Genomic DNA, 15,679 nt, shown 5'->3' with positions numbered 1-15,679 from the left:
TAAACATTTTTGTCATCGTGAGATCAAACCTAAAATTTGTAGCTTCAGGGGTATAGCCACCTCACCACTAGAGGACAATAATAAAGGGGTGGGGTCTGATAAATCTATAACTAATTTCCTCAAATTAACAATGAGAAAATATCTTCCCAGTCTACAAACATAAGGAATCTTTCAAGTTTTTTCTAAGGTGTGGTGTTTATGTTTATTAGTCCAAGTGTACTAGCCCCCATTCATATGAAACTCACTTAGACCAACATTATGAATGATAGATTTAAAGACATCTACGGCATGAGAGTGGTGCAATATTTTTTCTCCTCACAATGCCTAAGAATATTAAAATCACCAAAACCAAATAAAGGGATATCCATATCACAACAATATAAGCAACCAGTTCAACTAGAATTTCCTCTTTATGCTCTTGATGAGCTACTCCATACACTACACGTAGGCCGCACTTAATATTTTTAAGAACATCCCAAAGACACATTTCCAGAATATATTTACCACACTAATAAGGCACAATTTATGGGTTATATTTCTGAGTACAACACATTATCCCTCCAAATTTCCTATAACACAAATCATTTCCCGACAGAATATGTCATAAGGATCATACTTTCTACATAAACTAGGAATACAGCCTTTCTTCATGGTTTCTCAAGAGCAAGGAAATCCAGGAATTATAATTTTTTTAAATCACAGAGGCGGGAATCCATTCTCTTCTTCCGTGGCTCCCAACGATTCCAAACAATACCTTCATTTATATTTGCTAGGAGGATTTCTTACCTAGATCTCCTAGGAGGATGGCAGGGTTATTGTTTTTATTTGGGGGGGGGGGCATTTTTGTTTAATCCTAATCATCGGTTTAGAAACCACCACATTAACTTTCATGTATCTATCTTTTTATCTAACATAACTAAGATATTCTTCATCAGTGGTAGTGTCACGCATCCATTCTATGTCAATAGGAGTATGCTCCCCCTTTTCACCAAAAATGTGTACAGTAGCAACATCAACAACATGCATGTTAGTGTCTATGCACATTCTAGATTTTCCAAGTTCCCTAGGAATATCAACAAAAGTAAAATCATGATTAGTGATAATCACATGACATTAGCAGCCCTAAGCATCAAATCTTTGTTGGTAAGGAACCAAAGGAGTTAGATTCAGGATTAATAGGACTACCATCCAGATTCCTCTTCCTTGTCAAAGAAACAACTCTTGCTTCCACACATATTTTTGACTAATTCTCATATTAGCTTCAAGGAGAGGGGAAGAGCAGGAATCACATATTCCACCTAATCAGGCGGAGTTGCTAGGGGGCTGGACCACATGTGTACCATCAATGTTTAAACCACACGCTTCATTCTCCTCCACCTCCACTGCCTAGGGGTGTTAGTGGCCACCTCCACATTCCTCCCAAAGACAACAGAGACACTAAGTGTATCGCATGCTACCTCTTGAACAAGTTTGTGCAAGTTTTCATCGCTAACTTACACATCACTAGTAGAGGAAACCATCCAATTACCCTAAATAGAAACAAATTTATCATTCCCCTTATATTCTCTCACTTTCACCTTCAACTTTTTAAGTTTTTTTCCTGAATAGTAGGACAAGTTTTCCTATACTTGTCATTATGAGTAGAATGACTACATCCAACAAATTGTTCTTTAGTGGTACCATGAGTTTTGGTCCTTTTATATGATGGAATACCTTTATTATTTTGAGCACTCGCATTAATAGGACCAATTGTAAGCGATCGATACAACACCAGCCCATTCCTAAATAGAAAAAATAAAGCTTATAGTTTCCCTAGCTGAAGCACTACCCTCAACAACAATAATAAAGATATTGTCCGAACAATCTTTAGCTTGCTTAGCGATATATGAATCCTATGTATAATAGAATCCTCGTCCTTAGCCTGAAATACACACATTGACGCTATACATTCCAAAGGAAGAAACTCATTGCATATCGAAGCTAGGCCCCCCATCTTTCCACTTATCTCGCAAAATGCTTGAGGGCAATGAACACGAAAGTGACCAGGAGAGTTGTAGATCTGACAAACATCATGCTTGTAGATTGTATCACTAAAAATGATTACTAATGCATAAGAAAATGGTATGCCTATGGGTTTAGATCCTAATCTTAAGGGGCAGTTGTACTCCATTATTTTGATGAAATTGTGATATGCAATGAACATGGCCTTGATAAATTTCTAAGCGTTAAGCTTATTCTCCATCTTATTGAACTTGTGTATGTCTTGAAGATTTATTTCCATGTTCTTTTAAATTTCTGCATTAAGCGGTGATGAGGTGGTGTCCCCATATGCGGCCTTGTTCAATTTGCCAGATTGGGCATTTTCCTACTCCCTCCGTTTTTATTTAGTCTGCATATTAGCTTTGGTCAAAGTCAAGCTTTGTAAACTTTCACAAAGTATGTAAACAAAAATATTAATATATATATATATACAATAACAAATCAATACCATTAGATTCATTATTGAATGCACTTTCACCTCATATTGATTTGTTATGTTAAATGTTTGTATTGTTTTCTATAAACTTGGTCAAACTTTACGAAGTTTGACTTCAGTCAAGTCTGATATGCAGAGTAAATAAAAACAAAGGGGGCATGATGTACCTGGGGATGCTTGTTAGTTACTATTCACTTAAGGTTGGAGACTAGTATTTTATTGAGAAACTTGATACATGGATTGGTAACATGTTGTCCACGGGAAGGAGGCATATTCTACTAAATTCTTCATTGTTTAGTAGTTCCTACTATCTTATGCCCATGTTTCTGATGAATACAACATATGTGGAAAAGTTAGATAAACACAGAAGGATACTTTTTTGGCAATGGTGCAACAGTAATAAAAGATACTATCGGGTCAAATGGTCCACAATATGTGGATATAAAAAATGTGGGTCTGGGTGTTAATGATCTCATGAAACAGAACATTAGTCCTCTTGTTAAATGGTGGTGGGAATTAGAAAAGCATATGAATGTAGGAGGATGTGGTTAAAGCCACATACCTTAAAAACAAAAATCCTGATTCCCGTAGTTGGAAGGCCTTGCTCAAAGTTAAAGACTAATATATGGTCGCGAGGATAAGGAATTTTAAGTTAGGTAATTTAGCTAGATATTGGAAAGATTCTCTATATAATAAGCCTCCCATGTGTGACAAATTCCATGAATTATTTAACATCTATAATATTCCTGATTTCAATATTAAGGAATGTATCTTGGATATTGAATCTACCTCTTTTATAAGGATATTGCCCCTGATCTTAATAAAGAAATGGAAGAATGTTAATCTAACATTGGAGATTTGTTCAAATCTAGGGCTTGGGATTATGTTTACTAGGCTATAGGCAAGAAATATTTTTTCAATACAAATTTTTTTATGAGATGCATTTGAATGGGAGACATTATAGCTGGATTTCAAAAGCTAAATACCTTTGAAAAATCAAACTTTTTGTGGCTGTTATTTCACAATGTCATCTTCACAAGAAATTTATTGAAAAAATAAATTGGAGTGGTAATCCTAGTTGTTCATTCTCTAATGAGTATCACTCAACTCATCACTTATTCTTCCTATGAGCTAGGTCTAGAGTTCTTTGTTTCATCATAAGATATGTTTTAACAGGGTTATGCCCTAATAATATTTTTCAATATTATTCTTGGTGCTTCCCTTTTCTGCCTAATGGTGATCATTTTTAGGTTGATCATGTCATTGTTGTTTGTGCCATGTTGAATCATTGTAGTAAGGCAATCTTTGAGGCAAAGATCCTAGAGACTCCTTTTAAGATTTTGTTTGATGCTTGTGCTTACCTATTATCTTGGACAGGTATTAAAAACTTGAGTGGATGGATGCTTTAAAAAAGGTGTTGGGTTACTCAAGGATAATGATGTGTCTATGATGAAGATATGTGTGATGGTGCATGATGCTCAAGCGGCAACTAGAACTGATCTGGAAGTCTGGGTGCTTCGTTTGTTGGAGATGCTTTGCTAGTGCTTTATATAGCTCTGGTTTTTCATTTGGCTGTGATATCAGTCTGTAAGACTTGTGCACTAGAGGTGCTTTATATAACTCTGGCTTCTCATTTGGCTGTGATATCAGCCTGTAAGACTTGTGCACTGGAGGTGCTTTATATAACTCTGGCTTCTCATTTGGCTGTGATATCAGCCTGTAAGACTTGTGCACTGGATGTGCACCTTTTCTTATTAGGAAAATTTGCTTCACAGGTGCTAGCAAGCTTTCGTCCCATAGTGCACATACCGATTGCGAGTGTGTGTAGTGGGTTTCTTGTTAGTGCTTAACTCACTTCTATGTCTTTCCTGTTCTCTATGACTTACTCCCTAAACTATTATATGTCCGGTATGTGAGTAATGGAAAGGGGTTTAGCCAGGTTGAAATCATTGATGGACATAAATGTACTCCATCAAAGCAATGGAAGTAACACACCACCATGTGTTTCACTGAATCATCTGGCAATAGCCATGTGTCTCTATACATCAGGGCGAATGCTTTTGTTCAACAAACACCTCGATCGGTACTGAGTTTTTTTGGATCCACCCCGGAGATGTCCATGCCATTTTCCTTTAGTGGACTCATCCAATCATAAATATAGCAACAAATTAGGTGAATCATAGATGTTAGGTGGCAATCTTTGTGTTTCTAAGGAAACTCGGTGTGGGGAACATCAATTGCAATAATCATTTCTATCTCATCTACACAAGGAAAATCTTTAGCATGATGTTTTGTTCAATAAATTCAAAGAAAGTAAAGGAAACTTCATCTCCTCCGAACTTAACATACACCTTTTCCTTTTGGCAATCAACAACAACAATACACGTATTCAAGAAAGGTCTACCAAGGATAATGGGAAAAAAGTTATATTGCCTAGTTCCAAGCATTAAGAAATTAGTAGGATACTTAGTCTTGCCACATAGAACTTCAACATCTCTAACAATTCCCACAGATGAAATACTAGACCTATATGGCAGTCTAATGGTCAAAATCAATTTCTTCTATAGAACAAGGTGAAATATCTCCAACAACTTCCTGACAAACAGTAAAAGGAACAACACTTATTCTAGCTCCAATATCACACAACCCATGATAACAATGAGTACCGATCTTAACAGAAATAACAGGCACACCGACATCATTAGGAAGACTTTTATGGTTAACAATTTTAGTTGCTTCCTCACAAAACTAAATAACATGCCCATCCACATCATCGGTAAACAAATCTTCAATCATAGCTATTTGAGATTGTGTTTTAGTTTGATCATAATGTTTACGAGATCTCTATGTACTTTTATAGTTTACAATAGTTACCATAGAATTTTGTTTAATACTAATAGAGACTAAACACTATGCAGGTAGAGGTTCTCTCCTAACCACATGGGTGGTAAAGGCGACCCATCCCAACAAATCAGTAGCAGCAAACATATCTATAGTTGATCAAAGTAGCAGACGAGAATAAAAAACAGCAAGCACAGTAAATGTTTCTCTTACCAAGAGCGCTAAACACAAACTACGCTAGAAAGAGTCTTAATAGCCCACAAGTGTACATGATCTGTCGAAGTCCTTCTGATAAGTAAGAGTGTCAAATCAAACGAGGATTAGAAGGAATTGCTTTGTGGAAAGTAGCGAGATTCATTGAAAAGTTGTAAAGAGTGTTTGACGGTTTGGTTGAAAGCAAGAGGATTTGCAAGAAAATAAATAGTAAGAAAGGTCAAGTGGCGCAATCCTTAATTATGATAAGGACAAATTGGTTATTTAACTTATAGGTATGAAGGCGTGCACGAGGACACATGGGAGTTTTTTCGAGTTACTTTCATCAAGATTCATTGAGTTACCATTCATTAATTTGATAGTTTGTTATGTGGTGAAACCTATGATAAAGTGATGTTCTTACTTGAACAAACAACCTATTTATGATTACACTCCCTGTGCAAGCATCCACAAATACAAGAGAATAATTAAGATAGCATCTAACCATAGCAATAAATCCTAGAGTTCCATGATCTCTCATGCAATAGTTCATAAACCTAGGGTGTAGTAATACCTGTCACTCCGGACACCCAACCTTAAACAAACTAGTCACATGATGCTCTTGTCTAGGTGCTTAAAGGTGAAGTGGTGTGCAGTCAACGTTCACACAACACCACTAGAGAACTGCACCACAACACAATATCAAATATTGAACTAGATTCAACTTCACAAGATTACTAGTAACAAGATTTATCCCATGTCCCCAAGAACTTAATGGAATACTCACAACACATCATATGTATCATGATCAGTGGAGATATATGAATCTTTCACCAATAAAAATTCTAATCATCAACTACAAGGAGTAATCAACAGCAGAAACTAATGTCAGCAAGGGGTCTGAGAAGAATGTTCATAAAACAGAGAGATCGGGTGAAGGGAGTTGATGAAGATGACAGTGTTGATGAAGATGTTGATAGAGATGATGATCAGAGTGTTGGCGATGATGATGGCTTCGAGTTACCCCTCCCGGAGGGATGGATCTCCGATGAGCCCGACCCCTGGCTTATATAACAAACCAGGGGCCTAGGTTTATAGGACTAGGTAGGATATGTTGGTGGAAGTAGAGTCCTCCACGGCTCTGGTATATATCCTTGGATTATACTCCAAGTCTTCCGGAATCTTCATGTATTTCGTCATGGGCCACCCAAAGTGGCCCAAGACAGAACCGACTTAGGTGTTCTTAGCCTTGCTCACCTGGCCGAGAACCGATGTGGTGCGAGACCCCTTAGCCGGGACACCATCATCGTGCACCTAGATTACATAGCATAAAAATGGAAGTAAACAACGAAGCAAAGCTGAAAAATAGAGTCGGGTAAAAACAAGCTAGAGTAAATACCTACTACCGAGGTAAAGTATGTCAGGAAAATGCTCATTGATGTACCAATGACATGTGGCACTGCTACTAAGGCCCGACACACATGTAATCATCCGCAAAGATAAAACATAAGCCATGAGGACAAGAAGTATCGAAGAGAGGTCAATGGTACAAGAAACAAGCACATGAACTATGAAATGGAGGACCACTACCTTTTAACATCTTTTGGGTAGCATGCTCCCAGAGATCACAATGACAACATCCTTCTCACTTGCGGTAAGCACCTCATCAACGGGAAATTCATTTGCATGATTGCCCCAAAGAAAAGCCTAATCTAGGATCCTTGCAGTTAATAACAAGGTTATAGTTCCAACATGGCAAGAAGAAATATGTTGCGGCAACGCAGGCTAGAGATCCACCATAGATCAGTAATCGTCCTAGTGTCAGAAGGCTGCTTTTGATGATACGAGTAAATGAGCACCATGTCTGAAACAACAGTTTTCTTGCAAATCACATCTAAACAAGTAAAAGCATAAAACTACGTGAATGGAAAAACTAGGAAAGGTACAAAAACAACATAGAGAACTCAAGGAACAACCACTGAAATAGGGAGCAATGCCTGCAGGCATAAGAATCTCCGCAAACATAGATAGAGTATAAGTGCAAGATAGGAAATCACCCTCAAGATCGGGATGCACACAGTTGTGCTTAGCCCTGTAAACTGCATCATATTGCAAAGGAAATTTTTCAGGAGGAAAACCTTTCCCTTAACCAGCGTGTCCTGCAACCGTTCAACTACCTCCGGAGAGAGTTGTGCATACATATGATTCCCCTGGAAATAAAGTACACAAACGAGAAGTCAAGATAATAGATGGGGCAAGAGTATGGAGGTTAGACATATGCGAAGGCAATACAAAACACAATATCTGGCCAACCTCCTGATTTTTTTTTTAGAAAAGGAGGATGACCCCCGGCCTCTGCATCTGCGAGATGCATACGGCCACTTTATTAATTATTCACGAGGACCTTACAATGTATTACAAACAATATACCTGAATCCACCATCTTGGCAACATATGCCGCTACTCTTATCCATATGATGAAGGGATGCTAGCTAGGCCACTACCCAAACCACTCACCTAAACCTAACATCAAAAGCCGGAAGCACCAGCCGAGCCACATACCGGGTCTGGGGCACAATCCGGTCAGACACACTCTTGTGTCGTCGCCGCCATCTTCCACAAATCTGACTTCAGATTATATTGAGTCTTCTACTTTGTGAAGGCCACTTCTGCCATCGACGTCACCATAACGCCAGACAGCTACCTCTTCCTGCGCGAGTCCATCTCCGTGCATCGGACGCCGAGCCTCGACAGCGCCATGCCGCCGATCTCCGCCACCATCAATGAGTGAGATGAAGAACCGCTCCACCACGGCAAGTACAAGGTGAGGAAGGGCGAGGTCGTCATCGGAAACACGGCTGGAAGATAAGCATCACAGTCACGAGACATGCCCGGAGCAGCGACGCGGTAGATCAGACAGGCCACCACCAGGAACCAGATAAGCTCGCCATGCACACCCAGCATCCCCATGCCCAAGTCGACGCCTTCAAGAAGGTGACGATGCTGTGGCGCCGCCGCCGCTTAGCCACTGGGGCTAGGGTTTTCACCCGGGCGCAGGGGAAGGGGAGAGGCAGGGGAGGTTTAGCCTCGGCGCCGCCACCAAGGAGGGAATGGCGTCCGGGACGCCATCGACGCCGTGACCGCCACCGGCGGCCAAGGGTTTCCCCCGGCCAAGCACCCTGCCGCCACCTCCGAACCAGACACAACATCAGCAGGTGCGTGGACGCCAGAGATCCAGGCTGGCCGGAGGTCATGCAACACGAGCGGACCAGATCACCTCCGATCTGACGAGGGGAGCCCGGGGCCTCCCCGCGCCATGACCAGCGCCCACCGGGACCTCGCTGCCCGCGCAGCCGAGAAGATCCAGTCTACCTCACCGACGAGCACTCCCCGCCGCCGGAGGAGCGTCGTCCGCCCCAGCGAGGCCGCCGCCTCAGATCAGCCGGCGCGGATCTGACTAGAGCAAGCACCGCCGTGAAGAACACTGAGCCGCCACCGGCCCGTGCACTTCACCGTGACGTGCCGCCACCGGACAGGAGGCCGCGCCGCCCCGCACCGACCACCAGCGCGCGCCACCATACGCGCCGGCCGCCGAGCTCCGCCTCTGCGCCCGAAGAAGCAGCCCCCCGCGGCCCCTGTTCCAGGCGAGGTCAAACGAGATCCCGCCGCCGGCAGCACCGCGCGGGCTTTGCCCGGCGGCGCCCGCCGGCGGCGGCGGGAGGAGAGGAAGGAGGTGGGGGTTGGGTTCGGCAGCGGCTAGGGTTGGGCGCCCGGGTCGCCCGCCTGCCAACCTCCTGATAAAGCACGACCAAGTTAGTATGCATAATAGGGCGTTCGTCCGTACCCCTACGAAAGTGTCACATGCGTGAAATCAAGACATAGACAGTCTAGTTCTTTTCCTTGTCATTCATTTGTGAAAGCATGCTAACTGCACCAGACATCTACAACGAGAGAACTAACCACCGAGCGAAATACAAAAATGCTCGTATCACAAACAAATCTAAGCTCCTTGGAAGCCGAACAACCATCCTAAAAAGATAGACCCAGGCATTTCTGAATGGTCATCACATATCACATCTAGCAGGCAATCACTGAGGAACCGAGGCAAAAAGCTTTTTTTGGAACGAAGGCTCAAGAAGAGCCCGGCTTTGAATTAACAAAGCCATCAACCGGCCAGGATAATAAACTCGAAATCAATACAAGAAAACATAAAAACGACAGCGTACAGAGGCGCTGGAAAGCAGCTCACAAGCCTCACACACACCAAGCTAAAAAAGATCCTACATGGAGACACGCAGCTCGGAGATGTGTAGGTCCTCAAACACGTACAGGTCACGAGGGGAGGATAATGTCAGCACAGGAGCAGCACTTCCGACGGCGAGGCAGGGCATGCCGTCGCCAGATCACCAGCGGCCCCGACATGCCATGTCCTCCCAGCTCCACTGCCAAAGAAGGCCCCTGCCTCCTCGCCTGGCTCGAAGGCATCGAACCGTTGACAGTGAAGAAGTTCACCCTAGAACCTGTGAGGAAGGGCACCGGCAGGCTGCAACTGGAAAGGAACCGAGCGCACCCGACTGGCCACGGGGTGCTCACCTGGAGCAGAGCACCACCAAAACCCACGAACTGGACACCGTAGAGGAAGAGATGCCGGAACGGACGGAGAAGAGCAGTAGCAAGTGGGACAAGGGCACCAGCTACCTCCGCCACTGCACACCCACTCGCCGAGGAGCCCAAGCCCACCTAGCTCCCAAAAACGGCGCCTTTAGGAAGGATGCCGTGCCAAGGGCATCGCCGCCTAACAAGTTGTGGTTTTCACCTGGAAGACTAGAGGGAGAGGGGGCGGCGGATCTGACCTGAATGGCGCCTCCAAGGAGGGGAACGGCGCCCTCGAGCGTCGCCGCCGCCAAAACCGCCAAGGCCAATTTGGGATTTCTTCCGGTCTTCGAATCCCCGCCTCCCTTACCCCAAGGGTGCAAGATCCGGCGGCTCGCAAGAAACAGGCCAGATCCAGCCGGGGCGGAGCTCGTCGAACAGGGGAGGCAGAGGCGGCCAGATCTGGCGCTGCCGACAGCCACAACAGCCGCAGCACCAAGGCCCCCGTCCTCCGGTTCACCCGCCGTCCACACGGCCAGGATCGCCGGCCCACGCCCGCGCCACCGCCTGCCGCAGGGCCGGTGACACCTCTCCGTCCAGGGCCGCCGCCCCGGAGAAACGCGGCCTCGCAGAAGATGCAGGGCAGCCAGGGCCCCGCCGCCACCTTCCTCGGCGGCGCCCCGGGCTTGCCCGGCAGCGGCCTCACCGAGGCAAAAAGCTATGAAAAAGGCATCCTTGTAAAAGACGGGCAAATATATAAATAGCACCCTCCAAAATATAGAAACCAGCCATAAGAACCGTCTCAACAATTTTCTCCAGAAAGCTAGTAATCATGTTTTTATAACAACTAGTAAGCGTGCACGTGCAACGCACGTCTCATTAGAATTCAAGATTTGATAACTGAGAGCACGTCTCAACTAATAGGCACAAACACTACTTCATGCATGTTTGTTGCTGCAAAATACCTAGTAAAGATTAAAAAAACAACATATCCCATCCAAAATTGGAAATGCCTGCAAAGAATATTTTTCTTTTAAAAAGTTAGCAGGAAAGCATCACACCTACATGAGTTCAGGTGACCAAAGAAGAAGTAAATACAAAAATAGAAGCATGCATTGGCTCACCTGGTCAAACAAGAAGTCTAATATACATTGCCAGAGAAGCCAAGTCAACAGTCACAACAAAGGATTTAGTGCTACATTGAGATATAAATCATCAGGAACATTGAAGCCGTAATTCAATTCCTGCAGCCAGGAAAAGATAATGTTGCTAGGTTGTAAGATGTAACTTAGATCACGTCCAAGCAGAGAATGCATGGCCACCATAGTGTTCGATGAGTGCATAGTAATAGCATTTCTCTTAACCAGCCTTTATTGGTGTATGGGCACAAGGCTTGTCATGATTTTCAGTTTTAGCATTCTGCAAAAAAAAAGCTATCCAAAACCCCATTGTTTTTGAAAATATACATATAAAAAAAGGATATTCTACTACAACATAAATTCTACACATCAATCATGGTTTCACAAAGTGAAAATCTTCATCAGATTGGATGGTTGGTCAACATTCAAAAGATAATGATTTCGAAACTCATTGGAGCCATACTCCAAGTGAATATCACATTCAGAAGATACATTTTTTTTAAATCATTAGAACCATACTACAACAAAATACAATGGCCCTAAAAAACAGAATACAATGCAGATACATGACTGACACACTCCTTACCATGATGTTGGAAAGGGCCAATGCGGCAACATATTACGAGAATAGACAATGTGCCTAAAACATCATTTAGCGTTCAGGTTACATACACAAACAGCAAACAAAATAAGTTTTCCTTGCCACTGTTTTTCTTTTTAACATCAACTTGTGATAGCATGCTAGTCTCCCATGATCAATTTCTATCACTACGGTCCACAAATATGCTGTTACCTATAGATATATGATATTCATGTGAGAAGGAAGCTCGGGAATGTTCCAGATGTGTAGATCGGATAAAAAAAAAGATTCTCAAAACGAAATCCTACTTAATACTTTGTCTTCATATGCATCAGCTCGACAAGTTTAGTAGAATCCTTCTTCACTCATATCCATGAGGATGGCGGCAAACAATGTAAAGAGAATCTCAAATGATCATGGTTACAAAAAAATCTTAGCGCTCAACAAGATTTACGGAAAGTAGTGTATCACAAACCTGCATAATGCCAATCGATATGATGCAGAATTGTTAGGAAGGGACAACACAATGATCACGATATTTAAGTACCTACTAAGGACAGAACTTGCATAAAAGCCTTCACCATTTATCATTCCCAATTGCTGGGAGATCAATAAGCCAACTCCCATGTGTGCATATACCACCATCACGGCCTTCATCAATTGTCATGTTCATACCTCGTATATATATCCATTGATGCCTTTAGCATGCTTATAGGTTTGTTTTGTACCTTTCTCTGAAATCTGGTGGGTCTGGCTGCCTAGCAAGACAAAGATATGAGAATTCACATGCATATAGAAGATAATCTGGTAGAAGAACATAATATTACAAATCAACTATTGCTCCAAGTTTCCACAAAACAGAAAACAAGGAAGAAGCAAGGTAATGAAAAGAAAAGGCAAAGTATATAAATACACATTTTAAAATATCGGTCTCTACCTAAATAGAATGAGCTCTATATGCCAAGGCATAACATAGTAAAACTGAGTTGAATCAAGCTATCTTGTAAAACAAAATACAGATATTAGCAGAGAACATACCTTAGTTACTGATGATTCACTATGGGTGGTACCGTGCACACATGCTATGAGATCTCTGCCACCAGTGTAACCTTCACCAAAATGTCAGAATTAAAAACATTAAAGGTAATGGGTACAACCAAAACTATGAAGACAAATATGCTACTCCCTCCATTCCAAAATACTTGTCGCGGTTTTAGTTCAAATTTGAACTAAAACTAAAACTAGGACAAGTATTTTGTAACGGAGGGAGTATATTAATCAACATCACTAAACCCCAGGTAAGGCTTCTGGGTTGCTCCCAATATTATGATCTGCTATGTAATTCTTTACATTGTGGCATGCTGCATGAGCTACTTAAACATTCCTTCAGTACATGTACCTGCTTCATCCAACTCCATGGGCGAAGTATGACCAATAGTTGTACTTACGTCAGTGTAACTAAGAAATCTGATAGCTTACTATGCTGGTTTAATGTGATCAGGAATGTCTTGATAATCTGCAATACAAGAAAGAATAGTATCGTTAGCAAGCACAATCCATCATACTGGAGTCCCCAAGTATGAACAAGGACTATATAACATATCCATGATTTTTGGCCTATCCTTGCCATTCTGTATAAAACACAGTACCAAAAGGTCAAACAGACATGGTCTCTTATCTATTCCCCTGACGGTTACAATTCTTAAGGATTTCACACGCCACAGCCGCTCGTGATGTGCTAGCCGGCCAAGGGCCGCTCCACCACGCCACTCGGCAGGGTCACCGACTGCGATGCTGCCCAGGAGGACCAGTGCGCCACCAGTTAAATGGACATAGATATGTGCTGACCTGCAGTTAAATGACTACTTGCACCGTCAGTTAGATCAGAAAGCAGGTTAACACGTTCCGAGAACAGGTCAGAGAACGACGGCTGCAGTGCTGCCGAAACTCCGCCCGCTTCCCTGATCCACACGCTCCTCTGCTATACTCCGCAGGCGACGGCCACCAACGTGGGACTGCGCAACTGTGGCCATTCTTTGCACCGGGGCCCGACCTCATCTGTCACCATGATGGCATGGCGCCACATGCGCTGGCGGGAGATGCGCGCACACCGGCACAGGTTCGATAGGGGAGAGAGAAAGGATAGGAGATGTGGCATGGGTCGGGTCAGGGAGATAGGATACGGGACGGCGGCGCTCGATGCGAAAGGAGATGGTGCAGCACGATCTACCGGGACGGCGGCTTCGAGGTCCGCAAAGGAAGCGCGACCGGCGAGGATTAGTCGCGGAGCTCGCCGAGGCGCGCGGTGGCCGTGGTGGCGGAGATGACTCGACCCTCGGGGTTCTTCCAGGACGCCCTGCGCCGGGACCCCTCGTGCTTGATCAGGATGCCCGCCGCCCGCAACGACTCCTTCCCCGCCGCCGCCCCGCCATCTTTCCCTTCCTCCTCCGCTCGTCGCTCCGGTCGCTTCGGGTGGTTGGCTCCCATTCGCTAGCGCCCATGGGGCAGAAGAGGAGGAGTGGTAGGCCGGCGATGGCGATTTTTCGGGAGAGAGATTGGATCGGGGAGAGGGCTGAGGTAATGGGGGCGGGGCCGCGAGGACCGGGGGACATGGAGCTCTAGCACGATGGGCAGACCACGGCGTCTGCCGGCAGAACAATTAATCTGAGCCATTGATTTGGGTTGCAGAATATTGATGTAATATAGACAGTAAGATAAATTTAACTTAATTTGATCGGAGGGTCCTGGTTATCCTGTGTACAGTTTGTTATGTGGTTTTAGAAAAAGTTATGTTTGTTCTTTTAATATTAGTATAGAAGTATAGATATAGATGAACGTCCATCAGCCAAACGAGCGTCCATCACATGGCATGAATCTGCAGCAAGAACAGATGACAGGCAAAAAGAAACACAACCAGAAGAGAAAAGAAAAACGAACCTAGCAGAAGAAAGAAATAGGAAACAGAAAAAAGAACAAATGGTGCCACATGCCGTAAACCCGACTAGTGAATATAAAAAAACCTACGCTGCATACAACAAAGAGCCCGTGTAAAATTCTATACCTACTCGGCCAATGTCAACCCGGGTGAACCGAGTAGCAACATGCCGTCCCACACAGTCCGATAACCAGCATACCTCGTCACCTCCCACTAGAAACACACCCTGAGTGGCGGCATAGCCCACCCTGAAACCACCGACCATCCAACGGAAACTGCATTTGAGTGGAAACATGGAAACGAAACGTGTGCAATTGGATTGCAAATCTTTGGTCCAGATCAGTCTACACGTTCCCTGCATCTAGCAACCTTCTTCTTGGCAGCCATTGTGTACACCTTGTTATTTCTCCCCATATTGAAATGAATCTTTGAAAGCTGGCACTGCATGTTTGGAGTCTCGGACCCTGTACTCCATGCCATTGTTGTTTTTCATATTTAATTGCAGTAAAGTTTTATGTGTGTTGTTTTCAGATTTAACTGAATTGAATTAATGTACAATTTCCTTTGGCATGCTGTTTTGGTCTGAACATGTTCATTTTAATTCTATTTCCATGGTTCGGAATTGAGCAAAATGCATATACATATTTAAGTCGATGGTTTCTATCTTCCGAAATGTTGGTACTGATGCATTATCTAGATAGAAGTATACTACTCCCTACAAAAATAGATATAAGTATATTATAGAAAGTTATCATGTGGTCAAAGAGAATGCTGCGTTTATATTTCCTTGGTATGTAGTATAACAGATTGTTGCTTGAGAAAAACTAGAGATTTCAAGGATAACATCCGTAGAGAGACGCAATGACACTACTAGGAAATAACTTATAGGTAGCATCTTAACAGTATCGTTGGGTAATAGCCTC

The 15,679-nt window shown here is 43.5% G+C and overlaps 1 protein-coding gene and 1 long non-coding RNA gene across 3 annotated transcripts in view; one reads left to right on the top strand and one right to left on the bottom strand.

Moving 5' to 3' along the window:
• LOC119332103 overlaps window positions 1–4,336 on the top strand; it is a 7,708-nt gene extending 3,372 nt beyond the window's left edge. The window contains exon 3 of the mRNA XM_037605274.1: window positions 3,854–4,336. The gene's annotated coding sequence lies outside the window, so the exon portion shown is untranslated. The remainder of the gene's footprint in view (window positions 1–3,853) is intronic.
• Window positions 4,337–10,906: 6,570 nt separating this feature from the next.
• LOC119327938 lies at window positions 10,907–14,404 on the bottom strand. 2 transcript variants are annotated; one of them, XR_005158758.1, is made up of 4 exons: window positions 13,471–14,404; window positions 13,221–13,337; window positions 12,860–12,930; window positions 10,907–12,579 (listed from the first exon to the last, which is right to left on the bottom strand). It is a non-coding gene; the product is annotated as an uncharacterized LOC119327938 (long non-coding RNA). The 2 variants fall into 2 exon arrangements; XR_005158757.1 differs by having other exon boundaries at window positions 13,221–14,404.
• Window positions 14,405–15,679: the final 1,275 nt, after the last annotated feature.

The sequence above is a fragment of the Triticum dicoccoides genome, chromosome 7A (genome assembly GCF_002162155.2).
Source record: "Triticum dicoccoides isolate Atlit2015 ecotype Zavitan chromosome 7A, WEW_v2.0, whole genome shotgun sequence".
Classification (NCBI taxonomy): domain Eukaryota; kingdom Viridiplantae; phylum Streptophyta; class Magnoliopsida; order Poales; family Poaceae; genus Triticum; species Triticum dicoccoides.
Note: the sequence above shows the minus strand (reverse complement) of the source record. Positions and strands in the feature narration are given on the sequence as shown.